At 41.6% G+C, this 20488-nt stretch overlaps 1 long non-coding RNA gene across 1 annotated transcript in view; it reads right to left on the minus strand.

Annotated features, from left to right (window-relative positions):
• Positions 1 to 1304: 1304 nt before the first annotated feature.
• LOC307218157 overlaps positions 1305 to 20488 on the minus strand; it is a 59789-nt gene continuing 40605 nt past the window's right edge. The window contains exon 3 of the long non-coding RNA XR_013839834.1: positions 1305 to 1678. This is a non-coding gene — a long non-coding RNA (uncharacterized lncRNA). The remainder of the gene's footprint in view (positions 1679 to 20488) is intronic.

The raw sequence follows: 20488 nt of genomic DNA on the forward strand, positions 1-20488 counted from the left end.
AGGACCAGTGGTCATGGATGATGGGAACTGTAGTCCCAAAACAGCTGGAGGGACAAGTATGGCCATCACTGCACTAGAGGGTCTGTTCCATATTCCATACCAAGCCATCAGTCGTGCATTTTTATTGCTCACACATCCCTTGGGGATGAGATACATCTTCAGCTAGCCCTGTAACCCATACAATGTAGATGTCAGCTATATTTATGATGGGAGGTAGAGTTTCATAGCCAGGGTGCCACCCAAGAAAAGACCCCATTTTGAGTTACTGATCAGTGCACCGTGCACAGTCCAGGCTGGAGTTGGGAGATGCTTGGGGATTTCATTTGGTCTGCATTTTTAAATGAATCAACCTGATTCTCTTTTTTGTATAATTTTTTATTAATTTTCCAATATTACCACAGTTTTTCAAATTATACAGATTTCGATTAACATCAAAATAATTCAAATTCTTTCCAAATTCATCCAAGTGGTTTCCCGCACTCCTGGATTAATGTTTTTTGTCCAGTTCTTATATTGCTGTGGCTCATATTTTTTATTAACATCTAATTACATTTCAGTTGGTATATTAATCATTAATATAACAGCTGCATTTTAGTGATTATCATTCGTGTTAATACCTTATCTAATTTTCCATAGGATTTCAAATGAGGTGCTCTAATTATTTTCCTTTTCTCTGCGTGTGTCACTTTGAATATGTCCAATTATAAAGTTCTTAGCCTTTGTCTGCTGTCCCATTCTTGAAATTCCTCCAATTGCTTTTGTCTCTCAGCATAGCTGGGGTGCGGCGATAATCCTGGAGAATTCTCAAAATTCTCATTAGATCCCATCATGCTCTCACCTTGCCTGGTGTTTCTGGACAAAAACATGCTCCAACAGTCCACTCTTTCTTGCTACTCAGTCAACATCTAGAAATTTCCACAGCCCAAGAAAGAGGGATCCAGCTTTCCAGTACTTTCATTTTAATTGATCACCATCAAAGTCTCCATGCCTCCCTCATCCAAGGCTCCAAATTCATTTCAACTTTACAACTGCATTTTGGCCAAAGTCCACTTAAGTTGTATCTCTTCTCTATTTTTTTAAGGGGGGTTGAGATGGTATGCAATCTAATTTTCCAAGATAATCAATTTCAGCACTAGAGCGCCCCCCCATCTCTTACCTCACACGTAGCTAAATGTTCTTTTAATCATAAGTTTTATTCCATACTGCCATCCAACCTCATTTTGTATCTTTAAAATTTTGCATCTGGAGATGGTGGCCAAATCATTAATACCCTAACTTCCAAACGTCAGAACAATGCAGCTGGGTAATTTCACAGTTCTGATTACATCTTCTCTCGGAGTGTGCCTGACTTTAAAGCCAATTAACATTCCAATTAACAGGAGAACCACTGCTTCATAATGGTAGCATAGGAGGGTTTTCGCCAGGCGAAGTGCTTTTAAATTCAGCGCCTCCCTGCCCCCCGCATTCCATGCCGGAGCGAGAGCCAGGTACCGAGACTGACTGCGAGTGAAGCCCATTCCACCCTTCCATGGGAGGAATTTCCAAGAATGATTTACCCTCTATCATTCTTGTTTTTCTCCGCCTTCGATCCCCACTATGTTGTGGGGGCTGCCTCCATAAAGGAAGATAGGAACCGGAAACCGATTTTCACTACTTGGACTATATTTGTATTATTATCCTTGAAATACACACACACACACACACACAGAGAGAGAGAGAGAGAGAGAGAGAGAGAGAGAGATTGAGATTATTTATTTATTTATTTATTTATTTATTTATTTATACCCTGCCCATCTGGCTGGGTTTCCCCAGCCACTCTAGGTGGCTTCCAACAAAAGAATAAAAATACATTAAACATCAGTCATTAAAAACTTACCTAAACAAGGCTGCCTTCAGAGAGAGTTAGTTACAGGACCACACACACACACACACACAGAGAGAGAGAGAGAGCTAAATGCATATTTTAGGGTGAAATAAATTAATTAATAACAACAGTGGCAGACGATTGATGCATAAATGGGATGGAATTGACTTGTGAATAAAAGGATGAGAAACTGACGTAGAGTCATGGAAGAACAGAACTGTAGAGTTTGAAGGGATCCCGGGAGGTCATCTAGTCCACTCTAAACATTTTATTTTTGTTTCCCAGAGGGAAGGTAATAACATGATCAAGAAATTTTCAAGAGCCAGGGGGCATTGAGACATCAGCAGCAGTGCCTCCCCACCCCACACCCCAGACTGAAATTTGGCCACTGCTGTGAGTCACAATAGCCCTACTGTTAGTAGCCTAGGAGACAACAAGGATGGAACGTCAATAAAACATGCCCACCTAATTAATAAGCAACCAGTTAGCTTAAAGCTTTATCTGGCTTTAGATTCCATATAATAAGAGTAGCAAAAAATAACAGTTAAACTGTAAAATGAACACTGTAATGTTTCAGGAGGGAACAAATAGATTTTCTCCTAGGCCAAAATGATCGAAGTAGTGGCCTATTCAGCCAGATCCAATTCTCAGATAAATTTAAGGGAAGCCTTTCTATGTATAAACAAGCATAACTAATTATGCCATCTCATGCTAAAGACAATTTGTGAATACCTGCAGCAGAATGGAGTGTTTTAAAAGAAAGCAACACAATATATGCAGTAAAATTATTTTGATTCCCACTTAGCAATGAATGGGAAAATGCAAACTGCACCATGCACTGCTATTGGACATCTTCAATGGAAATGGAAAGGAAGTCCCATTAAATGACTGCAGATTGCCCCATAGCACAGTTTGGTGCTTTTCTTCCACTATATTTTATGAATGCTACAGAATGTGCGGAGGTGGAATAGTGGCTGTAGACTTAGCCCTAATTTTTGAAATCAAAGAGCTGACTTGATGATGTAAAGTGCTGAATCATATACAGCTGTAGGCTGCTTTTAATCCAGTACTGGCATTTGGCAGAAGTCTGTTACCATTGCTGAAATAAACAGGACTCTATGTCTGTTTGTGTAATCCAGGACTCGATCTGTTTGTGTTGGCTAGATGTGCATTCATTTCTGAGACTTGGAATCTGGATAAATTCAAACTACCAGTTTTCAGTGAGATTTTGTTTTGTTTTTAAAAGCAGAACCAAAAATTATAGCAGGACATAGCAAATGGTAAATGTATGGCAACTGATCTCACGGAGAGCCCCCTCTCTCACACACATCCCTATGTACTTTGATGCACTCCCCCCCCATTGCTACTTTTTCTATTCTGTCCTTTAGTGTCATCCTATGAGCAACATTAGGGACGTGGGTGTCGCTGTGGGTTAAACCACAGAGCCTAGGACTTGTGATCAGAAGGTCGGCAGTTCGAATTCCCGTGACGGGGAGAGCTCCCGTTGCTCAGTCCCTGCTCCTGTTAACCTAGCAGTTCAAAAGCACGTCAAAGTGCAAGTAGATAAATAGGTACCACTCCGACGGGAAGGTAAACGGCGTTTCTGTGTGCTGCTCTGGTTCGCCAGAAGTGGCTTAGTCATGCTGGCCACATGACCCAGAAGCTGTCTGTGGACAAACGCCGGCTCCCTCGGCCTATAGAGCAAGATGAGCGCGCAACCCCAGAGTCGGTCACGACTGGACCTAATGGTCAGGGGTCCCTTTACCTTTACCTATGAGCAACAGGTCCTGGAAAGCAGAATATATGTTGTTGTTATATGATCAGGGGCAGGGGCAGGGGGCCATCTGCTGGTGTTCTATCACCCAGACCCAAACCACTACTGGTAGAGCAGCAGTAAAAGCTGGTAGCATTGACTCAGCAGTAGTTTGCTACTTGCCCTAGTAGGCAAGCAGTGCTGCATAAGGGCATTTCTTTCTTCCATGTAGCCTGGGAGAAGGGCTGGTTTGTAACTTTCCTCCAAGCCTGAAGATTTCTGATGCACTAGTGTGAGTCATGTTGGAGGGGAGGTTTCAAAGGAAGAGTTGTCTTTGCTGGCAAAGAGGCGGGATCAGATGTTGTGTTAGATAAGAGCATCAAATCATGCCAGTGCTAGAATAGATGAAAGGTTCTTCTTGTACAACATTCTGCTTCCAGGATTAGTCAAGTAAATACTCCTGGGAATCCCATAAGTTAAGCAAGAGGCTGAGAGCCTCGGTTCCTTGCCCCCAGCATCTGATAATCAGAGGTGAACCTCCTTTTAACACAGCTGACAACAATTGGCAGACCTCCATGAACTTGACTAATCACTTTTTAAAAGCTATCTCAGCCACACACCCACACAGCACTTGTAGTAATGGATTTATGTGCTAAGAATGTGCTGGTCAGCAAGTATGGTGCTGCAAGCCATGGTTTACCATGCTGGAGCTGCCACACATGCCCTAAGTACACTCCCCAAATGAAGAATGGTGGGTGGGATGAAGCAAAATTGCAAGAAGAACAATGCTCATTTTATATGCTATTAATTAATATTTATCTATACACTCTGAGTTGGTGAGGCTTATTTGACATTGACACTGAGCCTTTCGTGTTCTTGGCTCAATCCTCATGAAAACCTTTCTTTGCACCAGGTCTTGGCAGACAATTGAAAAGAAAACCATCTATAATTGATGATCTGTGATTTTAGTGTTTGATGTGGTATAATACATACAAACACACACTCTTCTTACAAACCACTTTCATTTTTCTAATGAAATGGCAATATGCAAGGAAATGTATAAATTCACACTCACACCCCACAATATGCAAGGAAATGTATAAATTCACACTCACACCCCACAGTTCTGTACCAGCTGTCATCAAGGGCACACACTCCTCGAGTCACCAGGATGAGAACTTGCATTCATGTCCTTCAGATCACCCAGCAGTATTTCAAGAGTTGACAGTCTCAGGAGCAGCAAGGTAATCATTGATAGAATAGAACTTCATGCTGAAAGATCCCACATAGAAAAGAGCAGCCAGGAATCCTGGAGAAAATTCAACCTAAGCTTTCCTTCCTTTGTCAAGCATTGCCAAAAGGGCTCATTTGATTTCTATCCATGCCAACATTTGCCCACATTTCACAGACCTGCCACTACCCTCCCTCTCTCCATCTTGTAACCAATCCCTCTGCCTCTACAGCTCAGATTCCATTTTTTTTTCTCTTGCCAGGAGCCTGTGGGTTCAGGGTCTCTCTTGGCAACTCAGTGTGCTCTGTCTGACAAGAAAACTGAAGTATTTTCCCAGAAGCTCTTATCAGGAAACAATGTGTCAAACAAGATGAAACTAGCTCTCTGTTCTTGGAAGACTTACTACAATTCCCCTTATGCCTGCAGAAGCAATGTTAACACTAACCAGCTACGAAGGCCTGCAGTGTGAATATAGGGTTGCTGCTTTTTATTTTTTTTAGTCTCTTTCCCTTTCTCGTTAACAAATGTTATAAATGCTTTTCTCAGGTTAAAAGCTGGGCTGGTTCCCCATTTTGCTGCCTGAGAAACATCTCCACAGGGGTCTCTCAAATGTACAACTGTTGGAAAGGGAAAGAGCAAGGCATCAGAATCAGTTTGCCCTGTAGTGGATCCATGTTTACACCTCTCTCTCCAGCTTTGCTGTTAATGAAGAAGGCATGTGCAAAAGAAAAGATGCAACCTTGTTCTGTTAACCTTTCTTAAGATGTTAATGGCATGCGGAGGGAGGTATGTGGTTGACTTTGATTTGATTCTCTCTTAACAACCATGCAAACTCATGGAGCGGAGGGGAGAGGCAGCAGGGAAAATGGTAAATGGAAAAGCTATGTACAGGCTCACCTGGCACCACTTGTACTGAAGTATTTATGACCAATGTTCTTCCTGCTTGCAATCCAGGGATTCAAGTTATTATTTGCTGTTTTGAAAAATAAATGTCAATTCCTAAATAAATAAAAGAAGCTCGGGTATATTTTTCTTCATGAAAGCTTTTCTTTTTTTTATGCAGCAGGCTTTTCCATTTATATATTTCCAGAGCCTGCAAGTGTCCCTGTTTTCCAGGGGCAGTGCCAGATTTACAGAAGCCATCCTGGTTTCTGATTTGATCCCAGAATGTCCCACTTTTCCTTAGTATGTCCCTATTTTCATTGGATAAATGCTGGACGGCATCGAATTATGCGACCCCAAGCCAAGGAGATAAGTAACTATACATTCTTTAGGAAACATCTGAAGGCAGACCTATATAAGGAAGTTTTTTAATGCTCAATGTTTTATTATGTTTTTATATATGATGAAAGCCCCCCAGAGTGGCTGGGGCAACCCAGTCAGATGGGTGAGGTATAAATAATAAATTATTATTGTTATTATTATTATGGAATAGGACACCCCTATTTTCATTAGAGGATGCGGGTGGTGCTGTGATTTAAACCACTGTGCCGCTTGGACTTGCCGATTGGAAAGTCAGCAGTTTGAGGCCCCATGATGGACTGAGCTCCTGTTGTTCAGTCCCAGCTCCTGCCAACCTAGCAGTTCAAAAGCATGCTGTGCAAGTAGATAAATAGGTACCGCTCTGGCGGGAAGGTAAACGGTGTTTCCATGCACTGCTCTGGCTTTGCCAGAAGCGGCTTAGTCATGCTGGCCACATGACCTGGAAAAACTGTGGAAGTGGACAAATGCTGGCTCCCTTGGCCTGTAAAGCGAGATGAGCGTTGCAACCCCAGAGTCGTTCACGACTGGACTTAACTGTCAGGGGTCTCTTTACCTTTGCCTTTACTATTTTCATCAGAGAAAAGTTGGAGGGTATGTATTTTTCTCCCCACCCTCCCACAGCTAGCCAAAGCATGGGTTTAAGATGCTGGAATACAGTAAGCAATGGAGCCCTGTAAAGAAATAAAGCAAGCATTTTGTTAACAGAAAAGTTCATCTGAATGTATAAAACTCTGTTGGCTAACATGATTAGCAAGCTTTGTACTATCTCAGCACAGACTTCAGAACAGTGGTGGGCAAGGTCTCCGCAGCTCACTTCTGCTCAATTTTCCAAGATTTCCTGAACTCAGGAAACTTAATGAAAGCCCCCAAAGACCACCAAGATTTGGGGAACCCCCAGCCCTCCATGTTGCCACTCCTCCCTTCTTTAAATTCACCCCAACCACAAAGACACCTGTGGGATGGAATGATATTAGGAGCCAGGAGGTGCTGACTAGTTCCCTAGCAGTAATCTCAAGCATGATGGGGGGAAACAAAATTCTTCGCATCTATGCCAGGAATGGGAAATCTGTGGGCCTCCAGACATTGTACCAAGAAGTCCAGCAAATCCATTGTAGCAACTGCCCATGCAAAAAAAATACAGGCTGATTGTACCTCTACAAGGAGATGTTTTCAGCTTCTGTCTTATGGAGATATTAACATCTCATAGAACAGGATATCACATGGAATCATAAAGTTGGAAGTGACCCTAAGGATCATCTAGTCTGAACCCCTACAATTCAGGAATATGCATCTTTCCTTTATGGGGATCGAACCACACACTAACCAACTGGGCAACATCACCAGTCTGTTATGCCTACAAAAGTGGGTGATTCTGGTTGCAACCCTGTACACCTGGACACAAGTCCTGTTGAACACAATGGGGCTTATTTTTGAGTTGATATGTATTGACTCTGTGCCTTTCTGTATATGGCATCAAATAACACCTGCTAAACCTGGAGCCTTTCGTGTGGATAAATGTAAATGAGCTCTCCAGTGGAGCCTGATCCTTTTTAAAAAAAATGTTGTTAGAGTAAGTTAGTTTACTGTTAAATAAAGGTGCTATCACACATAAATATTTATGTCTTTGAAGATGTCAAATACTTTAATTAGGAGCTGCACCTATAACTGGATTGGGCTTAATTGAATCTCTGAGCCAGACAAAGCCCAAGACTTTAATGGTCTGTAACACAAATATATTTGACTGGTGGTTAATTTTGTTTTGTTCTCCTTTTGACAAGTAAACATTCTCTTTCATCCTTTTATCCTTAGAGGACTTAGTGCTAGTTAAAGAGGCTAAAATAAACAATTATAGATGGGGAAATGCTCAATTTCTTCATCAAATGAATAGGAAATACCAAAATAAGAAAGCGGGGTGCGGGGGAGGTAACACTCTACATTGCCCATTGTTTGAGTGGTATGTGTTGTTTGTGGATGGATTCCCAGAGAGTAATGATTTTCAATGCCAATTCTAAAAAGGCCTTTTTAATGGAATGTACTTCTGTTTTAGTAAGGAAATGGATGATTGATTAAGAAATATGCAAAGCACAGAATTAATGTGAGGGTTTAACTCCTGAATCCTGACTAGGGACAGAGGAGGAATTTATTTGGTCTGAATTCACTTACTTCGCACCTCCTGAATTTCGTAGATTGGACTGTAATAATCTCCGGGATTTTTCACTTCCCCAAATTTTATGATAGGCTGGTGCTTAAATAAATACTAGACTTCAATAATGTTAACACATGATGACCATGCTTGTGCTTGACGTTTTCTAAGGTCTGTGCCTGTAATAGCTGCCTCCTTCGATTCACTAGTAACAAGCAGAGCTTGGAATCTCATACCATATGTCGACATGGGTGCTCAGCAGTGGCAAAGACAACCTCAGCTTTTGCTTCAAGCATACGAGTCAGCTGATCTAGCATGAGAAGGCAGGCAATATGCCATGGTGACTATTAGCACAGAGGAGCTGCCACTAGCAGGGGAGGTTATATGCACTGACCCTGGCTGGCATATATTAGGTGAAAGTTACCAGGACTGATCTTTGGAGATTCAGCCACTCTTACAGAAGAAAACCCCCCACAATTCTGTACATGTTTTGTGCTCCTGTATTATTTAGCACTGCGAGGGGCTTTTGTCTTCTTCTGGTCTTTTTGTGCTCACAGATGTTTTAATTACCGAGGAAAGAGAGCAGATTATTCTGGCCATATGTCTCCATTCCACATAAATAAGGATCGCCACCCGCCCACCGTACTTTCACGGGACTATCAACAATCCCACTGACACTGAAGCTGTCGGGCCAGATAAGCATCTTCTACCCTTCAGTGAGCAAGTTAATTCAGGGAACACTGAGACTGATATGCCATGAAAACATTCCATCAAGAAACAGGCTCACACTGCAGCACAAAAATGAGAGGAAAGGGGTTCATTTAGGAATTTGGGGCCTTGCTTGGTTTGAAATGTGAGCAAAAGGGAGTGGAAGAGGAGCGTGCAGAACAGAGCAGGTGTCTAGTGTATGGCAGATTCAGGAAGGGTTGCAGTTCAGCAGCAGAATGCATGCAGAAGATCCCAGTTCAATTTCTGGCATCTCTAGGTCAGGCTGCAAAATAAAACCTCCTGTCCGAAAACCTGGAGAGCTGTTGCCAGTCAATGTTGATAATAATGAGCTGGATGGATGGAGAAATAGTCTGACTCTCTAGAAAGCAGTCAGGATGTGGTTTCAGGATGTGAAGTGGGGAGGCTGGAAAAGACCTCTCCAGGAATAGAGCACCTCTGCTTATCAGGACTGCTTTATGTGCAATAATCAGGCAGGATCACACGATCATCTCCATATATGGTGATTATTGATATGGAATTATTGGTAATTGACATTGTTAATTTTAGGAACTGGTATTGCATGATGACACACTATTATAATTACATTTATTATTGAAATAAATTGTAGATTTGTCATTTTGGAGATGCTGTAATTAATTACGCTTTGATTGAATTGCTCTATTAATTATGCTTTGAATGAGCGTATGGTAGATTACGATTGTAATTATGCTTTGATAGGTCTTATTGTTAAAAGTATTGTGGTTTCTGTGCTGTGATGAAATGCTTTGGGAAGCTTATGTGGGAAAGTGACATAAAAGTTAAGGTTACCAACCGCAGCAATGATGAAGTAATAGAGGCAGGGACAAGGGTGTTTGGATGTTCAGAAGTAGGACTCATCTTGTGTTAACATGACTCTTCAGATAAAAAGGTAAAGGTACCCCTGCCCGTACGGGCCAGTCTTGACAGACTCTGGGGTTGTGCGCCCATCTCACTCAAGAGGCCAGGGGCCAGCGCTGTCCGGAGACACTTCCGGGTCACGTGGCCAGCGTGACATCACTGCTCTGGCGAGCCAGAGCCGCACACGGAAACGCTGTTTACCTTCCCGCTGGTAAGCGGTCCCTATTTATCTACTTGCACCCGGAGGTGCTTTCGAACTGCTAGGTTGGCAGGCGCTGGGACCGAGCAGTGGGAGCGCACCCCGCCGCAGGGATTCGAACCGCCGACCTTTCGATCGGCAAGCCCTAGGCGCTGAGGCTTTAACCCACAGCGCCACCTGCGTCCCTTGACTCTTCAGATAGCAATGGGCAAAAAAAACCCAACCCTGAGTGACTTGAAATAAAAAACTGCAATGTAAAAATTTAAGAGTTCTTTCTGGATGAAGGTGAATAATTAATTAAATTATAAGGACAATTAACGGGATTTATCTCGAGCAAATACCTTAAATCCACCAAGGCATGAACTGCCACACATCATCAAGGGCAGCAGCCGAATTTCAGAAAAATGCCCTGAACGTCAGCTAAAACTCTCTCTCCTCTTGGCTGGGTGTTCTTTATTTCATAGAGTTCAGTGCTACACGAATTAAGGAGATAGCAACAGTGATAATTAAAATAGCAAGTTTTAGGTTCCGGAATGATTGCCAAAAGGTCAGGAAGAAAAGCTTTCTTCCTTGGCTGATAGTCTTAATGGCTTCTTCTAATTCAAAAAAGTTCATAGGTTTGGTGCAAGAATGCAATTGTAGAGAATATGTTATGTACAAGAAATGGCTTCTGTTTTCTTAACAACCTCCTTTGGCCTCAAAATGTGGGGAAATTATTGAGAAGGTGAGGATAAACAGCTGTGAGTTATGACTTGATTCCCCTGGCCTTTAGATGGTACTCCATAACTTATGTCAGGTGTACCAACACACCTAGTTCTCATTGAGCTGATTTAAGCTGTATCCTTGCCAGGGGGTGCTCATTCTTCCATACAAAAACAAATCCCCTACCCATAGAAAACAAGCTATGGGGTAGGCTAAGCTAGAAACTTTTGCCATGATGAATGATATAGCTAGCTAGCTAGGCAGTCAATCATCTGACTTCCAGTGGTAGTCTCAAGTCGTGCAGCCCAGAGAGAGCTTTGCTAGAGAACTCTCTCTTCTGGTCTCCTTTTCTTTCCATTGGCATTGGTACTGCCCTCAGTTTTGGAGTCTGCCAGTATGCACAATGTAACAACATGCATGGGAAGCTGCATTATACATAATCAGACCAATGGTTCACCTAGTCCAATACTGCCCTCCCCCCAGTCTTACTACTGGAGAGGCTGTGACTATATGTGTTAGGGAATTAATATAGAGATTTTGTGCAGACAGAGAGAATGGCTGGTGGGTTGGGAACAGGCAGAAACTCAATAAATAGGACTAATCTGCTTTTACAATTTAAATAATAAAGATTTGACCTAAACTCTGGGGGCTCTGGAACAACTTGTCCCACCCCATTGCGTCCTGGTGAATGTCACACCACCACAAGGAGTGCACCACTGCTGGTAGTACAACATCTGGGAACCCAAAGTTGGAGAAGGCTGTTCAGGAAGCAAACACATGAACAATGAAGTACAATATTTAGTTTGGCATCTTTGAATTTCCTGCTGCATTTGCTGCCTAGCAAGCTACTCCAGAGTTTTATGGAACACTAAAGTTTGCTTTATAAATGTGCCTATTCCCACTCATCAAAAGATCTGGAATCCTCCTGCTGCCAAGCATATGACTTCAGCTAAACTTAGTACTTTCAAAAATATTGCAATGTTGCCATGATGTCATGCCATTCTATCTTGTACAATAATATTCTTAAAAACAAACAAGCCAAGGTTTTATTTATTGCATACTTATTTTTGTTTAAAGCCCACTTCAAACCTCACTATAATGTTTTGGTTAGTTTGATTCATCCATCTGAAGAAATAAAGGGGGAGCACCATAGTTTTATTTATTTAAGAGACATAAAAGTGGCCTGATGCCTCCGAGGAGAACACATTTAAACTTTGATTTTGGGTTCAAAAGTCAAAATACAAAATACTACACAATGTTTCTTCCTCAATCCATTAAAAAAAAAAACTTGTCAGTGGATTATTAATTCAGAATAAAGAGTTCAGATTCACTGCAGGAATCTCCTTGAAATTTCTATAGCTTTCATCTAATTGATCTGGATGTATGGTGAACCAAATAGAAAAACAGAAATACAGATCAACTATTTAGAATTTCTATGAAATTATTCACTAAGTCTGCTTTCATAATATTTCTGTGTGATCAATAAACATTATTCATACTTTACATAGGTGGAATTGGATGAGAAATTGGGACATGGTGCTATCTTCTGATCTCCCAGATCTAGAACTGTGTTACTGTGAGGGACAAATGTGATAAATCAAACTATTATTGAGGATACACCTACAAATTCACAAATTGGTTAATTTCTGGCTAATGTTGTTGTGTAGCTGACCCTAAAGTTTGGCACTACAACAATTTTCTCGTGCAGATACACCAATGAAGCATGGGTCTAGACTTCACAGCTGCTACAGAGTCCATTGTTAGGAGTCTGGCTTTTAGGTACATATTTGGCTTGACTAGAAGCAAGCATGGCAAGGCCAGAAGTGATACAGAGCCACCGGTTTTCTGGCTTCAATGAGCCACTGCTGTCCTAGCCATGTTCTAAAACCTGTTTGTAGCTATGGGGAGAGAAAAACCTGTTTGTAGCTATGGGGATAGGCAGAGGAAGCTTCATCTGGGACATGCAGGGAACTGGGCATACCACTAGAGGGGACTCCAATATTTGGATGCTTCAGTAGGGCTCCTACACCCATTAGGAGACCAATTCAAGAACCCTACAGATGCAAGTGATACCCTTTGCTGTGCTTTTAGACCCATACAAGTTCTTCAGAACTGATTACTGGAGGATGCTTGTGTTGCTCCTGATAATATGTGAAGGCCAGGGCCTGATACCAGAGATCAAAAACTGTTTCTTCCACCTTGCAATATTACTGGCCAGGACAAATGTTGCTGTTTAACAATGCAGAAGTAGGCCTGTATGATAAAGCTATTCCCAAGCGGAAACTGGTTTGTTTATACTGTGTCAAGGTTTGCCACCATAGCATGAACGAATGATTTCAGCTTTTCAACATAACACTGCTCTGCCAGAGCAACTGGCTCTTCCATGAACAATTGAATTTTTACAGGGACTATGTTTTCAAGTCCAATTCAGAATGGTTCCTCTGTGCTGTAATTTCAGACCACTACACTGAGCTAACTGGATGCAGCTTTCTGTTAAAAAAACAATGGTTGGCCACTGTAGAAGAGCCCTAGAGGAAATCTCACAGGAAAGAGGTCTTAGATCCTGCAGTGTGCACATACATTCAATACCTGCTACTCCTAATTCACGTGTCAAGTGTTTCATTTTAGTGAAAAACTGCCTCATCCACTCTTCTCAAACCAATATGTGAACTGAAACGCAACTATCCCTTGAAATTCACATTTGGCTGAATTTTGCAATGCAATTCTCCCCAAAATAGTATGTACAAAAAATATGTAAGTAAGGGTGGGGAGTGATATGCATGAAAGCACATTTATTAGTGAAAATAGGATTCAGAAATGTACTATATTGGTGAAAATTGCTTGCAAATATGTATGTTAGTTATATACAAATACAGTGGTACCTCTGGTTACAAACTTAATTCATTCCGGAGGTCCGTTCTTAAGCTGAAACTGTTCTTATCCTGAGGTGCACTTTCGCTAATAGGAGTTCCCACTACATGTGTGCCTCCAAGCATGCAATTTCCTCTCACATCCCAGGGCAAAGTTCGCAACCGGGAACAGCTACTTCTGTGTTAGCGGAGCTCGTAACCCGAAGCACGCGTAACCAGAAATACGACTCTATAAGTATATACAAACATATATACAAAATGTGTTTATAAGGAGACGTTTGAACTAAAATGCTGGTGCATTTGTGGAAATGTGGAAAACTAAAGTCAAGGTTGGAAGAAAAAAAAAACAGAGAGAACCAAAATTGACTGATTTGTCCACCCCCTGCTAACACTGGTGTTGCTGTTGCTTGTGTGGATGGTGCTGGGACTGTGTGGGTGTACCGGTGGAGCCAATCTGGTGGAGCCAAAAATTTCAAGGGCTACATTTTTTCATAAATCAAGTACTATAGCAATAGCAATTTGCGGGTGGATATTTTTCTATTGTTTTTTTCTACAGCAAAAATGAAGTGGCAAGAACACTTCCTTTATTGTTTCTCTGGCTCACTGTGCCATGTGTTGCACAGATTAATTAACAGAACTTCTAAAATTAATCTCAGGATTAAAGCACACATCGTTTGTCACAGATTTAAGTTTACATGCATTTTTCTGCCTCTGCATTACTGATATATGTGCATCTGAAGATAGATAAAAACACTGCCAAAGAAAGAAGAATATTGATGTGATAATCCTTGTGTTTCCATCAAGCTTCTTTTCATGTGGTGTTTTACTGATGCACACATTGCAGTTGGTAAAAATTTGCTCAAGGATTTTATTTAGACTGCATTTTTTAAGCAAACTAACTTGATTCACACTTCCCAGACTAATACATGGATTGCAATGCACTCCTCTCTGGGGGTTTCATATTTCTCTGAATTTTGTGATACAGGACTTAGCACAAGAAACCCCACACCAACATGCATTTTAAAAAAAATGTTAAAAAGCATACAAGAATGCACATTTTAGGATGAAATGCATTAAAATGCACATTTTCAGGTTAAATGCACACAAAAATGAAATTGCCTGTAAAATTGCTTTGCTATATACCGGTATATGTAAAAGGTGATAATTGATTGATTGATTATGCACCAAAACACACATTTTCATGTGTGTGTGTGTTTTAAATGCAGAAAAAGGAAACAGTGAATTTATGAATGGACCCATGTATAATGGAGACAAACCGGAAATAGATCGATCCTTTCATTGCTGCACACATGCACTTCTGGGAATTAGGGAAACAACACAGAGACAGAATATTCAATCAGCCATATGTACAATCACTCCAGTTTTGCATCTTGGCCAGTGTTTTATCAAGGCATATGACTGCAGGTGTGCCACAGTGTATTCTGCACACACAAATTTTTAATGTAATCTGCATATGGACACGTTAAGCCCCTAATTATTTGCCCTGCATTATGAAGTTTGTAGAATTCACAGTGCATCATTTCCATTTTGGAAACAAGGCAGTTCATTCAGAACTCCAAATCTGAGAGAAATTTGGACGGTGGGCATCCTGGGAGCGTCTCCATTTCAAGACAACCTACTAATCACTGCTACAATTTGAGCAATACTGTACTGTATTGGTGTGCGGGTTCAGCTCTTGTGTTGTGCAGGTTAAAAGGCCAAGGACGTGTGGCTGAAGATAACATGAAAATCTGCAAGCCCAGTATGGGCAGCTTAGACCATGAATATGTGGTCAGAACTCGAGAGTCAATCAATAGCTTTTTAAACCAGAAGTCATCATTTATTTGGCCTGAGTCACTACTGGCTGTTGACTGGAGGTTTAGTACTGCATTCTTCCTGCTTGAAATGGAAACCCACTCGCCCTGCAGACCAGTGTTTAAGCCCTATGGAATGTGCATAGGTGTTGCACATGATCAGAAGCTTTGTGTAGTTGTGTTCTCAAAAGTATGGAGAGCCTACATGCATTCAAGTAATAACAGGAACAAAATGTGAAGCAGAACCTTTCTGGTTCACTGCTGAGTCTTTTATTCACTATGTTATATTAACTCAGATTTACAGGACCCACAAATTAGCTGGCTGGGTTGGAAAAAACAACAACTGGATTAACTGGCAGATCCCTTAAACCCAGATTCCCATCTTTTTCTACAACTTTTGAAAATACGCATCGTTTCCATTTTCCACCCGAAGCCATTTAAACAGAGAGAATACAGATTTGTGGACAACCGGTTGTTTTCAACAATATTCTCCTACAAGCTAACACCATCTTCATGAGAATATATTAAATAAAATGTATGGTTGACAGAGACTGGAATGCCACAGTTCATAACTACAATTAACCACTATTAATTAAAGGCTGAAAGATAAATGAGCCATGAGATCCATTTATTCCTAGGTTGGGAGTATTTAAATTCACAGTAGGATGCGAGCCCATTTTTCACAGCGCTGAAGGCCTGACACTGCAGGAGATGAAAGCACAGCAGCAGGGATCACGTTTTCCATACTTGGAATTAGCAAAGAGGTATGAGTGATGAGCATAAAAATATAGGATGAGGCCTGCTGGATCAGACCAAAGGCCCATCTAGTCCAGCATCTTGTCCTCAGATGGGTCAACCAGAGGCCTGTGGGAAGGGCCTGACTGCAACAACCCTCTCAGAGGCATATTGCCTCTGACAGTGAAGGCAGAACATTGTCCTCATGGCTAGTAGCCACTGATAGCTACTGATGGGTTGAAGTAGCCTCCACACTTAATCCACAGTAATGTAATTATGTGGGCATGGAATGATATATTTTTTTAATTACAAAAGAAACCCTCAAGAAAATTTATCAGCACCTTAGTACAGATTTCTCCACATTTTTACATCAGTTTGATTTTTTTAAAAAAAAAAACCTCATGAAAATTCATCAGCATTTTAGTACAGATTTCTTCTAATATATACATTTTTGCAAAGCATTTTTTGCCTAATACGGGCAAAAAATCTGTATGTTATTTTCACCATCATGTGCATTTATATGCATTTTTGTACACATTACCAAGTTGGAGAATTTCAGAGAAAGATGAAATTCACTTTTTGTATTGTTTCAGGAAATGTAAATTAGGTAGGCTGGCTTTTAAATGTGATCTGATATGAATTTCTCCCCCAGCCTAAGTGGAGAACCATGCCTTGGCTCCAGTGTTGAAGTACATAGAACGGGGCCACCATCTTGACCATGATATCCGATAGCAAAAGGTATTGAACCAACCACTTGCTTTACATTGATATACCACTCTTCAACTGAAGATCGCAGGGTGGTTCACAACATAAGAATACAAGACAAAACCACAAAATACATAATAGAAACAAAAACAAAACAATAACCCCCCATCCCCTCCTACATACACATTTAAAAGAGCATAGGGTGTTAACTAGCCAAAGGCCAGGTTGAAGAGAAACATTTTTGCCTGATGCCTAAAGGTATATAATGAAACACTGGCCCAATTTCCCTGGGCCAAGAAAATTCTGTTATTTTGGTAACCCTGACTCTCTTTAAAGAGTGGTTTGGGTACTAGTATTCTAGATACCCAGAGTGTTTGAATCTGGATTCAGACAATGTGGAGGCTTTCTATATTTGCTTGTTAAGTGGTCAGAACCAATGAAATATACCCATTCTCCTTAATGTGCAGATAGCAGTTCAACAACTAGCAAAATAAGAAACTAGACTGGCCTGTCATCTGCCGCAAAGTAGATCTCTTCTCTGGCTCTGCATAAAAGGGAGATCACAATAACGTGAGCTACCTTGACCAGGGGAATTTTAGTTTGTTTAAAAAGAAAGCAAGGGTATGTATTGAATTGTAGTATTTCATCAGCTTCCTCCATTATTGTTTACAACATGAGCAACGGTAATTGCAGGCAAAGGAGAACAAGGGTCATTGGCACATTGTGACAAAAGGACTACTCAGAGCATATGGGCTCCGAAGCGGAGCATATGGATCTATCCCTGAAACACGTGGTCATCCATATGCCCATGGATCCTGGCTCAAAAGAAAATCCTCTTCCCTCTTCCCTGTGGCTTTGACTAGGTCATGAATCAGCTGCTGCCCAACATCTTGTGCCATTGGGCAAGTTTGCTTTTAATTAGTACAGTGAGTTTCAACACAGTGTGAGTAGAAACTGGACATATGGCTGTTTCCAGACAAGGTAAAGTCTGGAGCTGAATGTCCTTCCTCTTGCCCCTCTTCAGCCTCGATCTTATCTTTTGTCTTGTGCCAGTTACATTTATCTAACTTTACTTACCTTCCACATCCATAACAAATGCTGTTCCCTCATTCCCTTGACCTATGGATTTGACCCACAAGCCCTGCAGGGAACATCAACAAGCTGTTAACATAGCCTAGGATATGGCATCCAGCCAACTAGCAGAGAGTCCTTGCCCCTTTCCTACCACAGCCCCTCTCTTATGCTTCATCAGCCTTGACTGCCCACAGATATCTAGCATATGTTATATGCCTGCTGCTTCCCTGCTAGAGGTGGCTCCTTGTAGCTCTCTTAGTATCTGCCGTGCAAGAGCAGTCTGGTTAGAAGGCAGGGATGTGTGATCATTGAAATGTTGACAAGAAGGCTGAGAATGGCAGAAAAGATAGTGTCTACCCTGGCACGCATGATGATCACTCCTTCTTTGGAGAGAAACCTGCCTGAAAATTCAAAGCTTAATGCTCTGCTCGGGATGCTTTAGGATAGACACTTAAGCCTAAATGGACCCAAACTCGATGTTTTGCTCATTGCATGAATACGGACATCTCAGCTCATCCTCTTTTCTCCATGGTAACATCTAGTAATGCAAAAGGTGTGACATGATGTGATCAGGTTTCCCCACACCTGCAACTGACAGTTGAAGAGGGACAAGAAACTCAGGGCCTGATGACACGGCATTGTCCATTTTGTAACAGTGGATATTCTAGGGTAGGGATGGGGAGGAGATGCTGGCTGCTGTCTTTAGAGCAGCTAGCAATGCATCTCTCACTATAGCTTAGGCTGCAAGCCTTGCCATTACAATTCAGAAGTAAGTCCATTGGTTTTAATGGGACTTATTCCCAGGTAAGTGGGGTTAGGATTGCCGCTTTAGTCCCTTCCTTAGAAATGTATGCTATTCAAATCACAAGGTAAATATGATAGTGAGTTCCATCTGCACAGGAGTAGGAACTTGCATTTGCAGTTGAATAGATGTTGGTGGAAAGGTGCATTCTCTGCTCCAGGACTTTTATTTGCCAATCAGGAAAAGCCAATGCAAAGCCATCAAGACATTGTTGCATTCCAGCTACCGTCATCCCTGACCACTGGCCCTGCTGCTTGAGGCTGATGGGAGTTGCAGTCCAACAACATCTGGAGGGCACCCTGTCTTAAACATTGACAATGAACCCTGCTAAGAAGAACCAATTGCTTCTGTGCAAAGCAGAAAAGTGTGCTATTTGTTAGGCTATGAAGTTGCCTATGAGAGCTGGTGCTGTCAGTGACTAAAAAGCCGAGTCCCCATTTCAAATCTCACCTCCATGTTGCAATTTGTGGGATGACAATGCTAATTTACTAATTTAAAATGTTGTTGTAAGGATTTTAACTAGGTGACCAAAGTGCGCAACACTTTGAACATTTGAAAGTACTATAAGAATCACGGGTAGACAACACGGTGCTGGAACCACAGTCAAAACAAAGCCAAAGATGCAGGGAATGTGGTCCAGCAAAATCCAGAGGGCACCCCATTTGCTGCCCCAATATAAACGACTCTTTTCAGAAGAACACCTCAAGTCAATGCATGGGGTAGGGAGAGACTGAAGCTGTGCTGACTGGCAATGTAGCACACACTGAAATTTGCACGGAGGGAGTTTTAGCACGCGCACCTGTACACACAAAACCCTGTGTGCAATCTGGAACTTGCACGATCAGGGGTCCAGGATGCATAGAAACCTTTGTACATACCATCACACCTATTTGTGAAGGCTCTTTCCCTGCAGGCATTCACTCCGTGCACCTGGATACCAGCAGATGGGGCTAGTTGGTTTTAGCTACATTCAACTTTGCCCTGCTCCCCGCTCAAAAGACACCAGGTTAGAGAAGACTTTCCTAAAGCTAAAGACAACATATGGATCTTGACAAAGGGCACTTTCACTGAATATGGTGAATGCCTTAAAATAGCCAGGGCATGCATCTGCTTTCCAAAAATGTCCTTAAAATAAACTAGTGATATAGGAGGCCAACATCTCGAAAAGCCTGAACAGAGATTTTAGCTTGCCTGTGCTGTTTTATATTTTATTTTAGAAACAAAAACACAAAAACCCCTAATGCTCTCAGAACTGGTTACTGCTGTAGACAAGATGGAGTGGATGGATCATTCATATGACTCAGTAAATCAGTTACTATATTAGTATGTTTTGCATTTCTTCACTTAGTTTCCAAGGACAGTCCAGATAAGGAACAGAAAATAAATCTCAGAAAAGTGGAAAGGGACCAAAGAAAACAAAATGTCTTTTTGAAGATGCTGCTAACCATTAACTGGCATTTCCCGCACAATCCCTTACCCTAGAAGATTACTTCTCAACCTACTAAAAATAAATAACCAGGGGGAGGGTTGCATTTGAGTGAAAGATCAAGGGCCCAATTCAGCCCTTGCCCTGAGCATACTACTGGGTGCATATAGTTCTATACAAGCACAGTTTAATGTACATGGAAAGGTTGCTGACAAAGGATTGACTGTAGATGACATTCTTACATACAGCAGAATATTGGTGGGAGGCTGTGACCAAAGACTGGATTGTCATCTCCGTGTCTC

This window comes from Podarcis cretensis (genome assembly GCF_951804945.1).
Source record: "Podarcis cretensis genome assembly, chromosome: 6".
NCBI classification, from domain to species: domain Eukaryota; kingdom Metazoa; phylum Chordata; class Lepidosauria; order Squamata; family Lacertidae; genus Podarcis; species Podarcis cretensis.